The following is a 20,000-nucleotide window of genomic DNA, read 5'->3' as shown; positions in this document are numbered from 1 at the left end:
AGACTCAACAATGAATTCCTAGTCAGAAGCCAATTTGGAGCTAAACTAGACTTGAATGTTTTGACCTAATGACCGGTCGATGAGAGTGATATCATACCTGACATAGTGTGTGAAGGGAAGTTCAACATCTACCAAGACTATCTTTAGGCTAAGCTTTCCTACAGTGATGTACGCCAAAAAGGATTTGCAGGGACCATAAACCCTTCTGGTTGGGTTGTAAATGGATAGAAGTAAGCTTTACTCAATTTCCACAGGTAACATCCGTGTCCTTTCTATGACGTTGGGCAGAAGGAGTTATCTGGGTTTGTGGTGTTCGCCAAACGTTGTGTATGAGCAGCACAATAACAACATGGTGTTGTCTCCTTAACGCCCTTCATTCCCCTCTATCATATGACTGCTAGCTGCATATGTCCGATGGGGGACTAAAATATATCCAGAGTCAGGCAGAGGGGGGGATCGCTGTTTGTGATCGTCATTGTCAACCACGTACTTCCTCCCGAAAATCGGCCGATAGTTATTGGTGGTCGGTCGATCGGCACAACTCTGGTTAGTGGATTGTTCGGTTTGAGAAAGACAACGTTCACTTCCAGATTCGGAGGAAGCAAAAGAAAGAAAGGAAAGATATCCTTTATTTTTATTTTTTTCCCCAAGATTTCCCCGCTGAAGTGGCTGCTGGTGGCAGGAGCTCCTGATGTTTCCCTCTTGTGTTCATGTGTTGTTGTTTTTTTGTGCCTTTTGGTTCGGGACCCTTTGGGACTGTGTGACAAAGGGGTGGTACTTTTGTGACTTCTGCGGTGCTTTTTTGTGAACTTCTGGATCTGGACCATGGAGACCAGCTGCTGGGTCTCTGCCACACCAGAGTCCATTTGGAGGGACTGGAGGAGATGCGGATGAAGAGACAAGGCTGAGTGCCAGGACGGACAGGCTTCACAGTGTCTTGGCTGATTGAGCAGGTATCGGACACCTCAGTCTTCTTAGACGTATCCTCGCTCATCCGTGGGGATTGGACACTGGCCGAAAGTTGGTGGGCGGCCGAGGTTAGAGTCGGCTCTCTTGGTTGCTTTGTTGGGTCTGCTCCGGTCTCTGGCCATGCCCCCACCCCAGCAGACGACGGCGTAGAACACAGCAGAGGCTGCCACGGTGTATATGTTTTGTTGTTGTTGTTGTTTTACTTTTGTGACTTGTGTGTAAAAGTGGCTGGTTGCATCAGCTCTGCTCTTTTAATGTCTATAATGTCCTTTGTGTTGTTTGATGTTTCCCTCTAACGCACATGTTTATGTGTGCTATGGCTATGAGGTTTTTTCCCCACTTGGCCTCAGTCTGTTAAGTTAAAGTTAAAGTTAACCTGAATCCCCTCTCCAAGGGCCCAGGCTTAGACTTGTGGTCTACAAACCCTGTTTCCATATGAGTTGGGAAATTGTGTTAGATGTAAATATAAACGGAAAACAATGATTTGCAAATCCTTTTCAACCCATATTCAGTTGAATATGCTAGAAAGACAACATATTTGATGTTCAAACTGATAAACATTTTTTGTTGTTGCAAATAATCATTAACTTTAGAATTTGATGCCAGCAACACGTGACAAAGAAGTTGGGAAAGGTGGCAATAAATACTGATAAAGTTGAGGAATGCTCATCAAACACTTATTTGGAACATCCCACAGGTGAACAGGCAAATTGGGAACAGGTGGGTGCCATGATTGGGTATAAAAGTAGATTCCATGAAATGCTCAGTCATTCACAAACAAGGATGGGGCGAGGAGTCACCACTTTGTCAACAAATGCGTGAGCAAATTGTTGAACAGTTTAAGAAAAACCTTTCTCAACCAGCTATTGCAAGGAATTTAGGGATTTCACCATCTACGGTCCGTAATATCATCAAAGGGTTCAGAGAATCTGGAGAAATCACTGCATGTAAGCAGCTAAGCCCGTGACCTTCGATCCCTCAGGCTGTACTGCATCAACAAGCGACATCAGTGTGTCAAGGATATCACCACATGGGCTCAGGAACACTTCAGAAACCCACTGTCAGTAACTACAGTTGGTCGCTACATCTGTAAGTGCAAGTTAAAACTCTCTTATGCAAGGCGAAAACCGTTTATCAACAACACCCAGAAACGCCGTCGGCTTCGCTGGGCCTGAGCTCATCTAAGATGGACTGATACAAAGTGGAAAAGTGTTCTGTGGTCTGACGAGTCCACATTGTTTTTGGAAACTGTGGACGTCGTGTCCTCCGGCCCAAAGAGGAAAAGAACCAATCCGGATTGTTCTAGGCGCAAAGTTGAAAAGCCAGCATGTGTGATGGTATGGGGGTGTATTAGTGCCCAAGACATGGGTAACTTACACATTTGTGAAGGCGCCATTAATGCTGCAAGGTACATACAGGTTTTGGAGCAACATATGTTGCCATCCAAGCAACGTTACCATGGACGCCCCTGCTTATTTCAGCAAGACAATGCCAAGCCACGTGTTACATCAACGTGGCTTCATAGTAAAAGAGTGCGGGTACAAGACTGGCCTGCCTGTAGTCCAGACCTGTCTCCCATTGAAAATGTGTGGCGCATTATGAAGCCTAAAATACCACAACGGACTGTTGAACAACTTAAGCTGTACATCAAGCAAGAATGGGAAAGAATTCCACCTGAGAAGCTTAAAAAAATGTGTCTCCTCAGTTCCCAAACGTTTACTGAGTGTTGTTAAAAGGAAAGGCCATGTAACACAGTGGTGAACATGCCGTTTCCCAACTACTTTGGCACGTGTTGCAGCCATGAAATTCTAAGTTAATTATTATTTGCACAAAAAAAATAAAGTTTATGAGTTTGAACATCAAATATCTTGTCTTTGTATATATATATATATATATATATATATATATATATATATATATATATATATATATATATACATACAAAGACAAGATATTTGATGTTCAAACTCATAAACTTTATTTTTTTTGTGCAAATAATAATTAACGTGTGTGTATACATATGAATGTGTATATATGTACATGTATATATATGTGTGTGTATATATATATATATATATATATATATATATTTTTTAAACTTTTTTAAGCCATTATCGGACATCCCTAATATATATATATATATATATATATATATTAGGGATGTCCGATAATGGCTTTTTGCCGATATCCGATATTCTGATATTGTCCGTTTCTTTAATTACCGATACCGATATCAACCGATATATACAGTCGTGGAATTAACACATTATTATGCCTAATTTGGACAACCAGGTATGGTGAAGATAAGGTACTTTTTTTTTTTAATTAATAAAATAAAATAAGATAAATTAAAAACATTTTCTTGAACAAAAAAGAAAGTAAAACAATATAAAAACAGTTACATAGAAACTAGTAATTAATGAAAATGAGTAAAATTAACTGTTAAAGGTTAGTACTATTAGTGGACCAGCAGCAAGCACAATCATGTGTGCTTACGGACTGTATCCCTTGCAGACTGTATTGATATATATTGATATATAATGTAGGAACTAAAATATTAATAACAGAAAGAAACAACCCTTTTGTGTGAATGAGTGTAAATGGGGGAGGGAGGTTTTTTGGGTTGGTGCAATAATTGTAAGTGTATCGTGTGTTTTTTATGTTGATTTAATAAAAAAAATTTTTTTTAAAAAAAACAAACGATACCGATAATAAAAAAAACCGATACCGATGTTACATTTTAACGCATTTATCGGCCGATATAATCGGACATCTCTAATATATATATATATATATATATATATATATATATATATATATATATATATATATATGTATATATGTATATATATATATATATATGCATATATATACATACACACACACACACACACACACACACACACACACACACACACACACACACACACACACACACACACACACACACACACACACACACACACACAGGTAGCCTAGCCCCAAAAAGTTTAGGGACCCATCAGGATTCACACAAGCCAACCTTCAGTTGGACCCACTGGTGGAAAGAGGGTTGAAAAGAAAGATTCTCTGCTTGCAAACAGGACAAAGTTCACAACATTCATTCGTTCTTGTTGACCATTGAAGGAGGAAGTAACGAGTGCTCAGGTCATTCAAGTTGGACTTTGCAGGCTTCCTGTCCCTGTCAGTCCTTTCAGAACCACGTCCTCCCCGGTAATGAAACGGGAGAGGGCTTCTTTTCATACTCCATAAGCCCCGGACCGCAGAAGAATGGGATTATGTCGGCCGTCCTCAGAGAGCGGCGGCGGAACAAGAAGCTGCAAGGAAATTGTTTTATGGTCGTCGGCAGACAAATGACACGAGACCAAGAGACGTCGGGTAGAAAAACGGACGGGAAATGGAGACAGGCGGTGACCTGAATAAAAGGACGCGATGAAGAACGAGTCATTCAAAGTGAATCAGTTCCACCAGCACATGATCTCTGTCCGTCGCTTTGGTGCGAATCTGCGTCCCCCGGTCCTGTCTTTGCAGCACAAACACAAATGGTCCTAAATGTCACAACACTCAACGTTGGCTCTCAGCCCTCCTCTGGAGGCTTCTCTCTTCAGAAACAATGCATGGAGAGCGTGAAGTGCGAGACGAGTGCGTAGAGAGATTGGAGCTGCAGGAGCCCGCGAGAAGACTCCAGATGACGGCCTTCCCTTTGGGGACGAGGCAAGAAAAAGGCGGACAGGAAGCGGCAAAAACTGCTCCGTGACCAGCTGGGATTCATGAAAACTGTAAATGTTTCTTTTCAGCGTTCAGACTCAGGCGGTACAGAATTTGCCTTTTCAGGTCAAAGATGGAGGACTCAAGAACAGCACAACCTTTTCTTGAAAACAACAGTTGTAAGGACAGTGGAACCTCCGACAAACATAAGGAGACGACTCAACTTTCTATTTATTCACAAGCTACAATAACGACAACGCCGTGCTCTGCCAATACGCGAACAAACAGAAGTCCCTTTGTTGCCCTCACAAACGATCAGAAATCACAAAAATCCTTAGCTTTACCAACCATATTGCTACATTAATTTTCAAAAGTACAATCCACTTACAGTATACTCTTAAAAGAGTCGCAGCTGAATGAGATGTAGTCTCCTTCGCTGTTAAAGGGGAACATTATCACAATTTCAGAAGGGTTAAAACCATAAAAAATCAGTTCTCAGTGGCTTATTTTATTTTTCGAAGTTTTTTTCAAAATTTTACTCATCACGCAATATCCCTAAAAAAAGCTTCAAAGTGCCTGATTTGAACCATCGTTATAAACACCCGTCCATTTTCCTGTGACGTCACATAGTGATGCCAATACAAACAAACATGGCGGTTAGACAGCAAGGTATAGCGACATTAGCTCGGATTCAGACTCGGATTTCAGCGGCTTAAGCGATTCAACAGATTAGGCATGTATTGAAACGGATGGTTGTAGTGTGGAGGCAGGTAGCGAAAACGAAATTGAAGAAGAAACTGAAGCTATTGAGCCATATCGGTTTGAACTGTATGCAAGCGAAACCGACGAAAACGACACGGGAGAAAGCGAGGACGAATTTGGCGATCGCCTTCTAACCAACGATTGGTATGTGTTTGTTTGGCATTAAAGGAAACTAACAACTATGAACTAGGTTTACAGCATATGAAATACATTTGGCAACAACATGCACTTTGAGAGTGCAGACAGCACAGTTTTCATCAATTAATATATTCTGTAGACATACCCTCATCCGCTCTCTTTTCCTGAAAGCTGATCCGTCCAGTCCAGTTGGAAATGCATCTGCTTTGAGTGTCGCAGGATATCCACACATTCTTGCCATCTCTGTCGTAGCATAGCTTTTGTCGGTAAAGTGTGCGGAACAAACGTCTAATTTCTTGCCACTTTCGCATCTTTGGGCCACTGGTGCAACTTGAATCCGTCCCTGTTCGTGTTGTTACACCCTCCGACAACACACCGACGAGGCATGATGTCTCCAAGGTACGGAAAACAGTCGAAAAAATGGAAAATAACAGAGCTGATTTGACTCGGTGTTTGTAATGTGTTTGAGAAAATGGCGGTTTGCTTCCCGATGTGACGTCACAACATCGCTCCGAGAGCGAATAATAGAAAGGCGTTTAATTCGCCAAAATTCACCCATTTAGAGTTCGAAAATCGGTTAAAAATATATATGGTCTTTTTTCTGCAACATCAAGGTATATATTGACGCTTACATAGGTCTGGTGATAATGTTCCCCTTTAATAAGTTTTTCCAGAAAAGTCAGTTCTCATCACAATTAAAAACTTGCTGTAGTATGAAGCCTGCTTCCTTAATGTCTTTGATACGAGCAAACACAAAATGAACAAATAAAGCGTTCGTACAAAGAGGCATATATGGCTTGATCTAAAATGATTTGATTTTGATTTTTAACAAGGATCCCCATTAGCTGGTTGCCTCAAAAACCCACTAGTCTTCCTGGGGTCCACAATTCAATACAATTACAAGTAAACGCATATAATTATAACTACACAATACAGAAAATAAAATAAAATAAAAGCGTCAATAAGAAAACAAGCAAACAATTTACAGTCACAGAATAATAATTACCATATAAATATAACTATACAATATAAAACCAAAGAAATCATCAACGAGCAAACTAATTTAAAGACTCAGATAAAATATTACTTTCTTTTTAAAAACCTGTTTACTTTCAATGCCGGTGAGAATTTGAGGCAGGTTATTCCAGAGCGATAAAGATCTATAAATAAAAGATTTCCGCAAAGCATTCTTCCTGGGACGAGGGAGTACAAAATGCACTTCACTGGACGCCCTGGTATTATGATTATGTATAGTGCTACTTTGAACTATTTAACTGAAATGGTATGGCATGGGGGGAATCACGGTGGAAGAGGGGTAAGTGCGTCTGCCTCACAATACGAAGGTCCCGAGTAGTCCTGGGTTCAATCCCGGGCTCGGGATCTTTCTGTGTGGAGTTTGCATGTTCTCCCCGTGACTGCGTGGGTTCCCTCCGGGTACTCCGGCTTCCTCCCGCTTCCAAAGACATGCACCTGGGGATAGGTTGATTGGCAACACTAAATTGGCCCTAGTGTGTGAATGTGAGTTTGAATGTTGTCTGTCTATCTGTGTTGGCCCTGCAATGAGGTGGCGACTTGTCCAGGGTGTACCCCGCCTTCCGCCCGATTGTAGCTGAGATAGGCTCCAGCGCCCCTGCGACCCCGAAGGGAATAAGCGGTAGAACATGGATGGATAGATGGTATGGCATGGTATGCTCTTTACTGCCCTCTTCTTCCAAGAGTCTGTCGTATGTCCAGCATCGACCGTTCCGACAGGCCAGGCAAGTTCCCCTAAACCCAGAATATTGTCAATTTTGTTGAGAGGACAGTTGATCGATTCCATGGTTTAGATTTGGGGAGCAGTACAAAAAGAGGCAAACAAGAAAGTTAAAGCAAGACAAATTAAAGAAGCAATATACGGAGAGGAGAGGGAGTGTGACCGCCTTTGCCAGGAGCCAAGAGAGAAAGAGTTCGTAAACCAAGAAGTTAGCAAACAGAGGGGTTCGCAAATCGAGGTTCCACAGTAGATACGTCCAAAGTAGAGATGTAACGATATGAGAATGTCATATCAAGGTTATTGTTACCGTTACCAATATTATTACGGTATTGTTGAATGTGCTCAAAACGTATTCACAGCGCTTCACTTTTTCTCAATACTTTGTTGATACACCTTTGGCAGCAATTACAGCCTCAAGTCTTTTTGAATACGCACACCTATCCTTGGGCAATTTCGCTCATTTCTCTTCACAGCACCTTTAAGCTCCATCGGGTTGGATGGGAAGCGTTGGTTTGCATCCAGGATGTCTCTCCTGACGCTCACCGCCGGCTCTGCAGCCCCGTCTTTTTCTCCACCAGGACTCCGGTGTGGAAGAGAGCCAGCAACTGGTCTTTGTGGCGAAAACAACCGAGCCACGGCTAAAAGGCTCCCTTGAGGCAGAGCCAAAAAGTCCTCAAAAAACTGTCAGAAGTAGCGTCAAAGTCACAAAAGTTTCACCGCCATCCGAAGGGTCTGGAACCCAAAGGCAAAGACATTTGAAAACATTAAAGAAGACTAAGGACGAAACAAAAGAGCACATTGCTGCTGCAACCAGCTTCCACTTCAGCTATACCATTAAAAGATATATATATCTTCACACGGACATTTTTCAAGCACAAAATAATTGACAAGATGTCCGGCTAATTAGCTGCCATCCATCGAACGTAAGGATCTCCACTACCTCATTTATGGTGGCCTTGGACTAAACTCTACACTCAAGCTGTACCCTTGACATCTTTGTTTGGCCCCTTGAAGGCAAGGGTTTGGGCACCCGTGCTCTAGATCGTCAAGTTTTAACGTCTTCCCGGCTCTCCGCCACTAAAACATCCAATATCTGCCGTGTTTATTTGTTCTTTCAGGTGGAAAAATCTGTGTTTTGTTCTCTGCATTCTTTTTTATACGTTTCTTTCAAAACTTTGGGAGAGTCACATTACCGTCGAGTTCCGAGTTTTTACCTTTTACCTTTGGACTTTTACCTCGTTTACTTCCGTGACAACCTTTGTAAAGTTTTCTAATCAATGAGAAACATCAAGCAGCTTGAGTGCGCCAAACATGAATAAGTGTGGCGACTGTTTTACATTTTTCCCATCATGCTTTGTAATGGATTTAAATAGGTGTAAATTTGGTGGGTTTTTTTTATAATGTCTACAAAGTTTAGTGAGTAGGTTGTGTTACGTGTGACCATGTCTGTTGACATTTTGTGTAGTCGGAATGTTTTTTTTTTTTTTTACACCATGACTATGGAAGGTTGTTTGCATTGGGTCATACAAGTAGTGCTGCGCATATCGCCATTCACAGCCAAATTAAAGATCATTGACCTGAATTATTCCCGATGTCCACTAGACTACTGAAAAATGACTGCAATCTCTCTGAGAGTGTGTCGTAACTCGGTTACAGAGTTGGTCCCAAACATGGTGCCCTGGAGTCACATGAGGGGCTTTTGATTCGGGCCAATTTGAAGGTGTCGCCGGGCGGCGGTAGTTTGGACACCACTGATCTATAGAGAGAGTGTCGTATCTTGGTTTCAGAGTTGGTCCCAAACATGGTGCCCTGGAGTCACGTGAGGGGCTTTTGACTCAAGCCAATTTGAAGATGTCGCCGGGCGGCGGTAGTTTGGACACCCCTAGTCTATAGAGAGAGTGTAATGCCGCGCTTATCGCCATTCACAGCCAAATTAAAGATCATTGACCTGAATTATTCCCGATGTCCACTAGACTACTGAAAAATGACTGCAATCTCTCTGTGGATAAGATTCCTTATCAAACCCATAGCGTCTCGCGGGCCAATTTGAAGACGTCGGCAGGCGGTGGTAGTTTGGACACTCCTGGTCTTTAGAGAGTGTTGTAACTCGGTTTCAGAGTTGGACCCAAACATGGTGCCCTGGAGTCACATGAGGGGCTTTTGATTCGGGCCAATTTGAAGATGTCGCCGGGCGGCGGTAGTTTGGACATCACTGATCTATAGAGAGAGTGTCGTATCTTGGTTTCAGAGTTGGTCCCAAACATGGTGCCCTGGAGTCACGTGAGTGGCTTTTGACTCAAGCCAATTTGAAGATGTTGCCGGGCGGCGGTAGTTTGGACACCACTAGTCCATAGAGAAAGTGTAATGCTACGCTTATCACCATTCACAGCCAAACTAAAGATAATTGACCTGAATTATTCCCGATGTCCACTAGACTACTAAAAATGACTGCAATCTCTCTGTGGGTAAGATTTGTCATCAAACCCATAGCGTCTTGCGGGCCAATTTGAGGACGTCGGCGGGCGGTGGTAGTTTGGGCACTCCTGGTCTATAGAGAGTGTTGTAACTCGGTTTCAAAGTTGGACCCAAACATGGTGCCCTTGAGTCACATGAGGGGCTTTTGATTCGGGCCAATTTGAAGATGTCGCCGGGCGGCGGTAGTTTGGACACCACTGATCGATAGAGAGAGTGTCGAATCTTGGTTTCAGAGTTGGTCCCAAATATGGTGCCCTGGAGTCACGTGAGGGGCTTTTGACTGAAGCCAATTTGAAGATGTCGCCGGGAGGCGGTAGTTTGGACACCCCTAGTCCATAGAGAGAGTGTAATGCTGCGCTTATCGCCATTCACAGCCAAATTAAAGATCATTGACCTGAATTATTCCCGATGTCCACTAGACTACTGAAAAATGACTGCAATCTCTCTGTGAGTAAGATTCCTTATCAAACACATAGCGTCTCGCGGGCCAATTTGAAGACGTCGGCGGGCGGTGGTACTTTGGACACTCCTGGTCTATAGAGAGTGTTGTAACTCGGTTTCAAAGTTGGACCCAAACATGGTAGCCTGGAGTCACATGAGGGGCTTTTGATTCGGGCCAATTTGAAGGTGTCGCCGGGTGGCAGTAGTTTGGACACCACTGATCTATAGAGAGAGTGTCGTATCTTGGTTTCAGAGTTGGTCTCAAACATGGTGCTCTGGAGTCACTAGAGGGGCTTTTGACTCAAGTCAATTTGAAGATGTTGCCGGGCGGAGGTAGTTTGGACACCCCTGGTCTATAGAGAGAGTGTAATGTTGCGCTTATTGCCATTCACAGTCAAATTAAAGATCATTGACCTGAATTATTCCCGATGTCCACTAGACTACTGAAAAATTACTGCAATCTCTCTGTGGGTAAGATTCCTTATCAAACCCATAGCGTCTCGCGGGCCAATTTGAAGACGTTGGCGGGCGGTGGTCGTTTGGACACTCCTGGTCTATAGAGAGTGTTGTAACTCGGTTTCAGAGTTGGTCCCAAACATGGTGCCCTGGAGTCAAATGAGGGGCTTTTGATTCGGGCCAATTTGAAGATGTCGATGGGCGGCGGTAGTTTGGACACCACTGATCTATAGAGAGAGTGTCGTATCTTGGTTTCGGAGTCGGTCCCAAACATAGTGCCCTGGAGTCACGTGAGGGGCTTTTGACTCAAGCCAATTTGAAGATGTCGCCGGGCGGCGGTAGTTTGGACACCCCTAGTCTATAGAGAGAGTGTAATGCTGCGCTTATCGCCATTCACAGCCAAATTAAAGATCATTGACCTGAATTATTCCCGATGTCCACTAGACTACTGAAAAATGACTGCAATCTCTCTGTGGGTAAGATTTCTTATCAAACCCATAGCGTCTCGCGGGCCAATTTGAAGACGTCGGCGGGCCGTGGTAGTTTGGACATTCCTGGTCTATAGAGAGTGTTGTAACTCGGTTTCAGAGTTGGACCCAAACATGGTGCCCTGGAGTCAAATGAGGGGCTTTTGATTCGGGCCAATTTGAAGATGTCGCTGGGCGGCGGTAGTTTGGACACCACTGATCTATAGAGAGAGTGTCGTATCTTGGTTTCGGAGTCGGTCCCAAACATGGTGCCCTGGAGTCACGTGAGCTTTTGACTGAAGCCAATTTGAAGATGTCGCCGGGAGGCGGTAGTTTGGACACCCCTAGTCCATAGAGAGAGTGTAATGCTGCGCTTATCGCCATTCACAGCCAAATTAAAGATCATTGACCTGAATTATTCCCGATGTCCACTAGACTACTGAAAAATGACTGCAATCTCTCTGTGGGTAAGATTCCTTATCAAACACATAGCGTCTCGCGGGCCAATTTGAAGACTTCGGCGGGCGGTGGTACTTTGGACACTCCTGGTCTATAGAGAGTGTTGTAACTCGGTTTCAAAGTTGGACCCAAACATGGTAGCCTGGAGTCACATGAGGGGCTTTTGATTCGGGCCAATTTGAAGGTGTCGCCGGGTGGCAGTAGTTTGGACACCACTGATCTATAGAGAGAGTGTCGTATCTTGGTTTCAGAGTTGGTCTCAAACATGGTGCTCTGGAGTCACTAGAGGGGCTTTTGACTCAAGCCAATTTGAAGATGTTGCCGGGCGGCGGTAGTTTGGACACCCCTGGTCTATAGAGAGAGTGTAATGTTGCGCTTATTGCCATTCACAGTCAAATTAAAGATCATTGACCTGAATTATTCCCGATGTCCACTAGACTACTGAAAAATGACTGCAATCTCTCTGTGGGTAAGATTCCTTATCAAACCCATAGCGTCTCGCGGGCCAATTTGAAGACGTTGGCGGGCGGTGGTCGTTTGGACACTCCTGGTCTATAGAGAGTGTTGTAACTCGGTTTCAGAGTTGGTCCCAAACATGGTGCCCTGGAGTCAAATGAGGGGCTTTTGATTCGGGCCAATTTGAAGATGTCGCTGGGCGGCGGTAGTTTGGACACCACTGATCTATAGAGAGAGTGTCGTATCTTGGTTTCGGAGTCGGTCCCAAACATGGTGCCCTGGAGTCACGTGAGCTTTTGACCAATCATATAAGAGATCATCCGGCCATACTCTCTCTGATTGGTCAAAACCCCCTCACGTGACTACAGGGCTCCATGTTTGGGACCAACTTTGAAACCGAGTTGACCATCATCTCTGACATACATGTGATGTTACTGACACCTAGTGACCAATGTATGGTACTACATATAATCACTATTTGTGAGAATCATGAGCTGTGTTCCTAAAAAATAAAATGAGACTCGAATGATCGTCGATTATGGGCAAACAAATCAAAACACATCTTTATTCGAAGACATCTCTCGGATAGACTGTTGCCAATACTCTAAGGCACACTAGCAACTGCTTAAGTCTAAGTACGGTACGTCTTCCATACATCAATGTTCGAGCATAAGCACTTCCTCCCCAGCTTACACTGTGTGACAGTATTGCAAGTCCGCATGGATCGAACGGATAAAACCCAGATTATATGTTTAACGCTCATTGACGAGGCAGTCGGAGTGCTGAGGGAAATCAAAGTCAAATATGTCAAAGCTTTACGGAGGTGGAGGCTTCTAGAACAGAGAGCTTCAGACTGCTACTGTATGATGCGTGCATATCAATTCTCCATCAGTACGAGCGCGGAGGAGCTTCTCAAAGGTCTTTTTGAAGCCTCTTTCAAGGCCATGTCAACACGCCAAGTCATGAGCTAAGTATGGCGCAACCTCTTCATTTTGTTTGACGCCTCTCAAGTACCCGCCTCGTTTGGTTGAATTGATCCGCGACGCCTTTGGCAACTCGGGCGCGGGAATTTGCGCCACAGTTTGTTCAGACGGACAAAATGAACGGATTAGCACCAATGACCGTCGGTTGAAATGTGCTCTTTTTTTTCAGGTGCTAGAAAAACCTGGGACATATTTGTTTTATTTTTAGTTGATAAATGATTGTTAGTAGAAAATCATTCGATATTTTACCTTTAGTTTTTTTTTCTTTTAAATTAATTAATACCTTTTTTTGGGCCATTGCAGACTGGTGTCGCTCTCGGAGCCTGCTTGCCCCACAGGGGTCAGCATCCGAGGCTGCGTGTCTGGGGTCCTTGGGTCCCGCCGCCCGCCCATTCCAGTTGCCCTGCCTGCTCAGTGGGGGCCTGCTGGGTCTAATCCCCGTGCGCGCAGTCTGTCGTGGCGGCGCGGTATGTCGTGTGGCATGTTGCAGTGTTGCGTGGTGGCCAGCTGCTGGGGTAGTGGCCTTGTGTTTTTTGTTTTTTTTTCCTCAGCCGGAGGCTCTGCGGGGGAAGATGCTAGATGTCCCATATTCGTGCTGGGCGGTCCTGTTGCGGCCTACTTGATGGGCCCGGTTGCTTGAGGGGTGGCTGCTGGAAGTCTCCAGGCTCCTCGGGACGAGACGCCCGGTCTTTTTGCCTTTCTCTCCCGTGCTTTGTCCTCAGCCCAGCATGTCTGCCTACGACCTACCGCTGGCACGGTGTGCCCGCTCTGTGGGTCTTGTCGCTTGCTGGCCTGCCTATGTGGGGCCATTGGTCCCTTGTTCCTTGCTGTTTTGGGTTGGGCTTTTTGGGTGGCTGGGGCCATACTTTGACTCCCGCACACACTTGGAGTCAATTCATACATACACGCATACATAGGTACATACGCACAAACACAAACATACATACAGATATACATACATATATATGTACATACATATGTAAATACATATATACATACATACACACATACATATATACGTACATACACACAGACTTGGAATTGGATCGAATCTGAGGCATAACATTTTGGATCAAGATCAGAAGCCAAAAATGTTGACCAGGACGTCCTTAAAGAAAGTTATCCATGTTTGTTCAAACTTTATTTGTTACCACTTCTATAATGTCAAAGTGTCGGATCAGGTCTTGGAATTGGATCTAATCTGAGGCCAAAAATATCGGGATCAGAAGCCAAAAATGTTAATCGAGACGTCCTTCAAGAAAATTATCCAAGTTTGTTCGCACTTTATTTGTTACCACTTATATAACGACCAAGTATTGGATCAGGACTCGAAACTGGATCGATACAGAGGCCAAAAATATCGTATCGGGATTATAAGCCAAAAATGTTGATTGCGACATCTTTCACGGAAGTTATCAATGTTTGTTCAAACTTTATTTGTTACCACTTCTATAATGTCAAAGTATCGGATCAGGACTTTGAATTGGATCGAATCTGAGGCATAACATTTCGGATCAAGATCAGAAGCCAAAAATGTTGACCAGGACGTCCTTAAAGAAAGTTTTCCATGTTTGTTCGAACTTTATTTGTTACCACTTCTGTAATGTCAAAGTATCGGATCAGGACTTGGAATTGGATCAAATCTGAAGCCAAAAATTCAGATCGGGATCGGAAGCAAAACATGTTAATCGGGACGTCTTTAAAGGAAGTTAGCCAAGTTTGTTTGCACTTTATTTGTTACCACTTCTATAATGTCCAAGTATCAGATCAGGACTCGAAATTGGATCGAAACTGAGGCCAAAAATATCGGATCGGGATCAGAAACCAAAAATGTTGATTGGGACATCTTTAAAGGAAGTTAGCCAAGTTTGTTTGCACTTTATTTGTTACCACTTCTATAATGTCAAAGTATCGGATCGAGACTCGCAATAGGATCGAAACGCAAGCCAAAAAAATTGGATTGGGATAAGCAGCCAAAAATGTTGATTGGGATATTTTTTTTTAAATATAACAAAGTTTGTTTGCACTTTATTTGTTACCATTTCTTATAATGTCAAAGTAACGGATCAGGACTCAAAATTGTATAGAAACCGAGGCCAAAAATATCGAATCGGGATAGGAAGCCAAACATGTTGATTGGGATGTATTTAAAGGAAGTTAGCCAAGTTTGTTTGCACTTTATTTGTTACCACTTCTATAATGTCAAAGTATCGGATCAGGACTGGGAATTGGATCGAATCTGAGGCCAAACATATCAGATCGGGATGGGAAACCAAAAATGTGAATCAGGATGTCCTTAAAGGAAGTTATCCAAGTGTGTTCGCACTTTATTTGTTACCACTTCTATAATGTCAAAGTATCGGATCAGGACTTGAAATTGGATAGAGTCTGTGGCCAAAAATATCGGATCGGAAGCCAAAAATGTTAAGAGGGACGTCCTTACAGGAAGTTATCAAAGTTTGTTTGCACTTTATTTGTTACCACTTTTATAATGTTAACGTATCGGATCAGGACTTGGAATTGGATCGAATCTGAATCCAACAATATCGGAACGGGATCGGAAGCAAAACATGTTAATTGGGACGTCTTTAAATGAAGTTATCCACGTTTGTTCAAACTTTATTTGTTACCACTTTTATAATGTCAAAGTACCGGATCAGGACTTGGAATTGGATCGAATCTCAGGCCAAAAATATCAGAACAGGATCAGAAGCAAAACATTTTAATCTGGACGACTTTAAAGGAAGTTAGCCTAGTTTGTTTGCACTTTATTTGTTACCACTTCTATAATGTCTAAGTATCAGATTAGGACTTGAAATTGGATCGAAACTGAGGCCAAAAATATCGGATCGGGATCAGAAGCCAAAAATGTTGATTGGGACATCTTTAAAGGAAGTTAGCCAAGTTTGTTTGCACTTTATTTGTTACCACTTCTATAATGTCAAAGTATCGGATCGAGACTCGCAATAGGATCGAAACTCAGGCCAAAAAAATTGGATTGGGATAAGAAGCCAAAAATGTTGATCGGGATATTTTTTTTAAAATATAACAAAGTTTGTTTGCACTTTATTTGTTACCATTTTTTATAATGTCAACGTAACGGATCAGGACTCAAAATTGCATAGAAACCGAGGCCAAAAATATCGGATCGGGATAGGAGGCCAAACATGTTGATTGGGATGTATTTAAAGGAAGTTAGCCAAGTTTGTTTGCACTTTATTTGTTACCACTTCTATAATGTCAAAGTATCGGATCAGGACTGGGAATTGGATCGAATCTGAGGCCAAACATATCGGATCGGGATGGGAAACCAAAAATGTTAATCAGGACGTCCTTAAAGGAAGTTATCCAAGTGTGTTCGCACTTTATTTGTTACCACTTCTATAATGTCAAAGTATCGGATCAGGACTTGAAATTGGATAGAGTCTGTGGCCAAAAATATCGGATCGGAAGCCAAAAATGTTAAGAGGGACGTCCTTACAGGAAGTTATCAAAGTTTGTTTGCACTTTATTTGTTACCACTTTTATAATGTTAACATATCGGATCAGGACTTGGAATTGGATCGAATCTGAATCCAACAATATCGGATCGGGATCGGAAGCAAAACATGTTAATTGGGACGTCTTTAAATGAAGTTATTCACGTTTGTTCAAACTTTGTTTGTTACCACTTTTATAATGTCAAAGTACCGGATCAGGACTTGGAATTGGATCGAATCTGAGGCCAAAAATATCAGAACAGGATCAGAAGCAAAGCATTTTAATCTGGACGTCTTTAAAGGAAGTTAGCCAAGTTTGTTTGCACTTTATTTGTTACCACTTCTATAATGTCCAAGTCTCAGATCAGGACTTGAAATTGGATCGAAACTGAGGCCAAAAATATCAGATCGGGATCAGAAGCCAAAAATGTTGATTGGGACATCTTTAAAGCAAATTAGCCAAGTTTGTTCTCACTTTATTTGTTACCACTTCTATAATGTCAAAGTATCGGATCGAGACTCGCAATAGGATCGAAACTCAGGCCAAAAAATTTGGATTGGGATCAGAAGCCAAAAATGTTGATCAGGATTTTTTTTTTTTAATATAACAAAGTTTGTTTGCACTTTATTTGTTACCATTTTTTATAATGTCAACGTAACGGATCAGGACTCAAAATTGCATAGAAACCGAGGCCAAAAATATCGGATCGGGATAGGAGGCCAAACATGTTGATTGGGATGTATTTAAAGGAAGTTAGCCAAGTTTGTTTGCACTTTATTTGTTACCACTTCTATAATGTCAAAGTATCGGATCAGGACTGGGAATTGGATCGAATCTGAGGCCAAACATATCGGATCGGGATGGGAAACCAAAAATGTTAATCAGGACGTCCTTAAAGGAAGTTATCCAAGTGTGTTCGCACTTTATTTGTTACCACTTCTATAATGTCAAAGTATCGGATCAGGACTTGAAATTGGATAGAGTCTGTGGCCAAAAATATCGGATCGGAAGCCAAAAATGTTAAGAGGGACGTCCTTACAGGAAGTTATCAAAGTTTGTTTGCACTTTATTTGTTACCACTTTTATAATGTTAACATATCGGATCAGGACTTCGAATTGGATCGAATCTGAATCCAACAATATCGGAACGGGATCGGAAGCAAAACATGTTAATTGGGACGTCTTTAAATGAAGTTATCCACGTTTGTTCAAACTTTGTTTGTTACCACTTTTATAATGTCAAAGTACCGGATCAGGACTTGGAATTGGATCGAATCTCAGGCCAAAAATATCAGAACAGGATCAGAAGCAAAACATTTTAATCTGGACGTCTTTAAAGGACGTTAGCCTAGTTTGTTTGCACTTTATTTGTTACCACTTCTATAATGTCTAAGTATCAGATTAGGACTTGAAATTTGATCGAAACTGAGGCCAAAAATATCGGATCGGGATCAGAAGCCAAGTTGATTGGGACATCTTTAAAGGAAGTTAGCCAAGTTTGTTTGCACTTTATTTGTTGCCACTTCTATAATGTCAAAGTATCGGATCGAGACTCGCAATAGGATCGAAACTCAGGCCAAAAAATTTGGATTGGGATCAGAAGCCAAAATTGTTGGTCAGGATATTTTTTTTAAAATATAACAAAGTTTGTTTGCACTTTATTTGTTACCATTTCTTATAGTGTCAAAGTAACGGATCAGGACTCAAAATTGCATAGAATCCAAAGTCAAAAATATCGGATCGGGATCAAGAGCCAACAATGTTGATCGGGGCGTCCTTAAAGGAAGTTATCCAAGTTTGTACGCACTTTGTTACAATTAAGTAACAATTATGAGCTCAGGGCTTAACTGTGTTACGGCTCTTTGGTCTTCTGCGATCAAAGTGAACATTAGTGTGCGTTGTTGTCTTTGTTGGTAACCACAGAGATACTCGATCGGATCATGCTAAAATAGTCTGGTGACAAGATTGTCACCAGACAGCAATGTATACTCAATATATATATATATACATGTAAACATGTCAAGTTATAGACCAGCAACAGAGAAAACAAGACATTTCCACCGTGACAGAAGGTAGGGCAGCTTTCAGATACTTCCATCAAGGTGTGTCAGGTCACCCGCTGTCAAGCCAACAGATAGAAAATCAATGGAAGCAGCTTCTATTTTTACCATCACACACGTGCACACGGCGCAACATGGCGACACTCCACTTAGACGAGTCGCCTCCTCATCCTTTGTCGTCCTCAGCAGCCACAGGCGCTTCCAAATCATCACACATTAAACTAATGAGACGGATGACTGAACCGTAATAACACGATGCTAATGTCCACTAATAAGACGGAGAATAGTGATTGGCCGGGGGGCGTGCGGTATCGCTTTGATATGATTGTGTGTGGCTCTGACACGGTGGCCTCAGAAATGACAGAACCGTATCATATTAGTTTGATACGTTAGTCTGCCTTTTTGATAATTAGCAGGCTACTTCCTGGTTCCCTTAAGATGATAAAAGATGACAATACAATGTTATGTTTGTATTTCCGGGGTAAGTACAACTGTTTCAGTGTAGTTCAGACAACTAAAAGACATTCTAAAGTTATTTTTAAAGTAAATGTATCGTATTTGTGTATTTTTGCATGTTTGATAATTAGCAGGCTACTTCCTAGTTCACATAAAACGATAAAAGATGACAAGACGATGTTATAATTGTATTTCCGGGGTGAGGACAACTTTTTCAGTGTAGCTCAGACAATTAAAAGACATGCTAAAGTTATTTTTAAAGTAAATGTATCGTATTTGTGTATTTTTTACTGTTAGCTAATTAGCAGGCTACTTCCTGGTTTACATAAAACGATAAAAGATGACAAGACGATGTTATATTTGTATTTCCGGGGTGAGTACAACTGTTTCAGTTGAGCTCAGACAACTAAAAGACAGTCATTTTTAAAGTAAATGTAACGTATTTGTGTATTTTTGCTTTTTTGCTAATTAGCAGGCTACTTTCTGGTTTACTGAAGACGATAAAAGATGACAAGACAATGTTTTATTTGTAATCCCGGGGTGAGTACAACTGTTTCAGTGTAGCTCAGACAACTTAAAGACATTCTAAAGTTATTTTTAAAGTAAATGTATCGTATTTGTGTATTTTTGCCTGTTAGCTAATTAGCAGGCTACTTCCTGGTTCACTTAAGACGATAAAAGATGACAAGACAATGTTATATTTGTATTTCCGGGGTGAGTACAACTGTTTCAGTGTAGCTCAGACAACTAAAAGACAGTTATTTTTAAAGTAAATGTAACGTATTTGTGTATTTTTGCCTTTTTGCTAATTAGTAGGCTACTTTCTGGTTTACTGAAGACGATAAAAGATGACAAGACAATGTTTTATTTGTAATCCCGGGGTGAGTACAACTGTTTCAGTGTAGCTCAGACAACTTAAAAACATTCTAAAGTTATT

The sequence above is a fragment of the Nerophis lumbriciformis genome, linkage group LG02, assembly GCF_033978685.3.
Source record: "Nerophis lumbriciformis linkage group LG02, RoL_Nlum_v2.1, whole genome shotgun sequence".
Classification (NCBI taxonomy): domain Eukaryota; kingdom Metazoa; phylum Chordata; class Actinopteri; order Syngnathiformes; family Syngnathidae; genus Nerophis; species Nerophis lumbriciformis.
This window is presented reverse-complemented; position numbering follows the sequence as displayed.